General features: G+C 41.4%; 1 pseudogene; it reads left to right on the top strand.

Annotated features, from left to right (window-relative positions):
- The first annotated feature begins 509 nt into the window (after positions 1–509).
- Positions 510–4440, top strand: LOC107134523 (annotated as a pseudogene).
- The last annotated feature ends 6 nt before the right edge of the window (positions 4441–4446 follow it).

The raw sequence follows: 4446 nt of genomic DNA, 5'->3' as shown, positions 1-4446 counted from the left end.
AAACGCAGAGTCTCTGATTTGATATCAAGCTCCTTGATCCACTTTGAGTTAACTTTTGTGCATGGCGAGAGGAGGGGATTCAGTTTCATTTTGTTGCATATGGATTTCCAGTTTTCCCAACACCATTTGTTGAAGATGCTATCCTTCCTCCATTGCATGCTTTTAGCCCCTTTATCAAATATAAGATAGTTGTAACTTTATGGATTAGTCTCTGTGTCCTCTATTCTGTACCATTGGTCCACCCGCCTGTTTTGGTACCAGGGATTGAACCCAGGGGCACTTAACCACCGAATCATGACCCCTGCCCTTTTTTGTATTTTATTTAAAGACAGGTTTCTCACTGAGTTGCTTAGGGTCTGAGGCTGGCTTTGATCTCAAGATCTTCCTGTCTCAGTCTCCTGAGTCTCTTGAGAATTACAGGCATGCACTACCCCACCCTGCCATTCTTCACCCTTCCCCCCCCCTTTTTTGTGATATTTATGATTGAACCTAGGGTCCTCTACCACTCTGTTACATCCCCCAGCCCTTTGTATTTTTGAGGCTTTTACTGAGTTGCCCAGGCTGACCTTGAATGTTTATCCTCTTGCCTCAGCCTCTAGAGTAGCTGGATCTTCTGGCATGTGTCCCAATTTCTGATTGGAAAAGGTAATTTTTAAATTGTCTTTCCATAACTAGTCAGTTTTAAATCAAGCTTCAGTAGATGTGAAAATTCGAAAGAGTGTAATTTAGGACCTTTTAAAATATTTTTTAAACATCTTGAATTCATCTGGATGATTTTTCTGTAAACTTTTTTTTGGTCAGGTTGAGGATTGAATCCAGGGTCTTTTGCAAGATAGACAAATACTTTACCACTGAGCTGCATTCCCAGCCCTCTGTTTTTTTTTTTTATTTTTTTATTTTGAGACAGGCCTTGCTAACTTGCTCAGACTGGACTTGGAACTTGTGATTTCACCCACCCCTTAGCCTTAGCCTCCTCGCTTAACCACAGAATTCTTATAGACTTTAAAAATATATGTAGATTCTTTCTCAGTTTTGACTAGTACATTTCCTTTTTAAAGGTCAGTTAAAATTTCTTTGAATATTTAAAATTTCTTCAGAATATTCTGGTTTGTTTAAATTGGAAATCTTCAATTTTTCAAAGAGCTATCCCATTGGGTCAGTGCTAATATTAAAGAGTCTCTCATGATTTCCAAAACTGTATTTTAAAAAGTGCCTCTTTTGACATATTATTGTGGTATGTTTGTGAAAAATAGGGTATAGTCTAACAATTCTTCCATTATTCTCATGTATTATACAAGTTCACTTCCTTGTTCATTGTCAAAACTATGTGGAAACCAGGAGAAAGTAGAGAAGGCTAAGTTGCCCCATATTACCATATTGGCCTAAACCCTGAGTAAGAAATCATACAAGAGTCACGGCTGTGGCATGCTGTGCTCATCGCTTTCAGGTCTTCCCCAGAAGAGGCAAAGAAAGCTGTGTTTCTCAGCTGAATGATGACAACATTGCAGAAGAAAGAAGAATGTGGAAAGGGATCAAAGAAAACCTTTGCCCCACCTACACAAAAATTGCATAGCATGATACCGCGTGGCCCCAACTCACACAGAGAAGAGACCCTGGGGATCAGTTCTCAAGTGGCAGAAGCCAAGGCAAGCCCACCAAAAGCCAGGTTAGAAAAGTAGGAGAAGCAGCTACAGAGGATGGTCCAAGAGTTGGTCAGGAGAAAAAAGGAAAGGCTCAAGACAAGCCAGCACAGAAGAAGGAAAAGGGAAAATCAAGTCTTATCAATGCAGAATTTGAAGAGATTGTCCAGATTGTGCTTCAGAAGTCCCTTCAGGAGTGCTTGGAGATGGGATCTAGTCTTAATTTTGCAGAGACTTCCTGTGTTCAGACCGATTCCCAGTCAGACAAAGAACCAGGCATTGCTTCTGCTACTGATAATGATAATGCTGTTGGAGAGAGGAAAATGGTACCTCATACTACAGAGACTTCAGCCTCTGTAGAAGATGTCCCAGAGATACGAATATCTAAATCGGCCCAGCTGGTTCCTGCACCCTCTGAGAAGAAATTTAATAGACTTTCCTTAAGTAAAAGAAAGAGGGAAGCTCATGATGAAAAAATGGAGAAAGTTCAAGGTGGGCATGAGTGCAGAGAGAAAGACCAACCAGAGAAAATGATTCGGAGTGATTCTCAGATCAGAGGTCATCAAAAAGGGGAAGAAAGTGGTTTTGGTCAATGTTTAGTTTGGGTCCAGTGTTCCTCTCCAAACTGTGAGAAATGGAAGCGGCTGCGTGGGAACATTGACCCTTCAATTCTCCCAGATAATTGGTCTTGTGACCAGAATACAGACTTGGATTATAATTGCTGTGATATTCCTGAGGAGATCTGGACAGGGCGTGAGAGTGATGTGGCCTATGCCTCCTATGTCCCAGGATCCATCATCTGTGCCAAGCAGAATGGTTACCCCTGGTGGCCAGGCATGGTCGAATCTGATCCTGACCTGGGGGAATATTTTCTCTTCGCTTCTCATCTAGATTCTCTGCCTTCTAAATACTACATGACATTTTTTTGAGAAATAGTTTCTCGTGCTTGAATCCCAGTCTACATGCTAAAGAATTCCAGGAGCTGTCCCTGGAGCTAGCAGGAGTGAAAAAGTACAGGAATAAGGACTACAGCCAGAAACTGGTGGTAGCCCTCATGATGGCTCAGAAGGCAGAACAGATCAACATTGGGGAGCGGGTCAACTTATTTGGTTTCTGGAGCTGTTACAGTGGATCTGACAGCAGTGGGGATGGAAAAGACCTAATTCTTTCTGTGGCTAACAGCTCAGTGTCCTACTTGGAAAAAGAAGAGGAGGAATCAGAGATAGAGGAGGAGAAAGAAGAGAAGAGAGACCCAACTTTGCCTGAACCAAAACACATTCAAAAAAGCCCAAGGCAAGACGCATGGCAGATGGACAAGACAGGACCCTGAAAAAGAAGATAGTGAAAAGACCTCTGGGCAGTGAATCCATAGTGCCTCCTGTACCCATAACGGGATGGAAAGAAGGACCAAGGAATTAAGATCAGGACCAGCCAGGCCTTAAGAAAAAAATTCAAGTTCCCCAAACCAAGGCCTCAGCAACCAACTTGTCTCAGGAAAAAGAAGTTAGAATGATGCCAAAGGGCTTGACCCCACCAGCTCATCACACGGCCTGTCCCTTGAAGGGCAAAGAAGAGCCTAGACCCCAGAAACCACCCACTAAGGAGGCTGAAAGTATCCCCGCTGAAGATGAAGCTTCCAGTGACCTGGACCTGGAGCAACTCATGGAAGATATTGAAAGAGAGTCCAAGGAGCAAGGGGAGCCACAGCATGGAGAGGATACAGAGAGGTTCCCTATGGTCTTCTTTGAGGAGTAGTCCTCTGCTCTCACCCTACTATTCTCTGCAGCAGGGGGAAGAGTCTCTTGGGGGGTACCTGAGCAGTTGATATTTTTGGGGTTGTTAATTGGCTACAAAGTTCAAGTCAGTGTTGCAGTTTATGTGTTAATAAAGCAGGTTACTGATGTGAAAAAAAATAGTATAGAAAAAGCCCTTTGCATTATTTGTTTTCATCTGTTGACGTTGTTGCCTGTTTGTGGAGCAGTATTTGTGTGATGGTATTTGTGTTCTTGCTCTCTTTCCATGTGGAAATGATAACTATGACCATCGGGATAGTAGCTTTTGTTTTAGGGTAGTTGGGCAAGATTTAGAAACATTCATCTGGTTGCTGTAAATGGAACATTAGCGTTTGAGCAAATGAAAGTAAGATTTATGTTGACTTTCACTCTTGTTTCTAATTTGTGAAAATCTGCCTCTTTTCCTTTTTTCACATTTTTCAAAATTGGTGCTTTATAGTTGTACACAATGTTGGTGTTTGTTGTTACATATTCATACATGCACACAATATGACAATATAACTTGGTCACTGTCACTCCCCAGAAAATCTGCCCAGTGCCAGTTGTGAATGCCGTGGATCAAGAAGGTTCATCTTGTAGAGTGTTTACATTCTTGAGGTTTCAGTAAACTGTGGTTACAAAGCTATTAACCTCCTCCTTCTTTCATGGTATAAATAAAAAACATATCATTGTGTAATCTCATGGATTGTTGGATTTTTCTGATTAAACAGATATTATCTAAGTTTTTTATTTGCTTGGTTGGCATTTAATTTAGAGTGTATGTAGTGAGTACTTTAATCATTTCATTTTACTTATTTTTGAAATTTGCCTCTTTTATTGGAGTTAGTCTTTATTCAGTTACTTCATACCGTCTGTGCAGTCTTGTTAATGGTTTTTATTGCATTTTCTAAGTATGTAAGTCAACAATTTGAATAGGTATGCTACTGCATTTTATTTTGTTGGTACTGGGGAGCAAACCTAGGGCTTTATGCATGCCAGTCAAGCACTTTACCACTGAGCCGCATCCCCAGCCC

This window comes from Marmota marmota, unplaced genomic scaffold (genome assembly GCF_001458135.2).
Source record: "Marmota marmota marmota unplaced genomic scaffold, marMar, whole genome shotgun sequence".
NCBI classification, from domain to species: Eukaryota; Metazoa; Chordata; class Mammalia; order Rodentia; family Sciuridae; genus Marmota; species Marmota marmota.
This window is presented reverse-complemented; position numbering and strand designations above follow the sequence as displayed.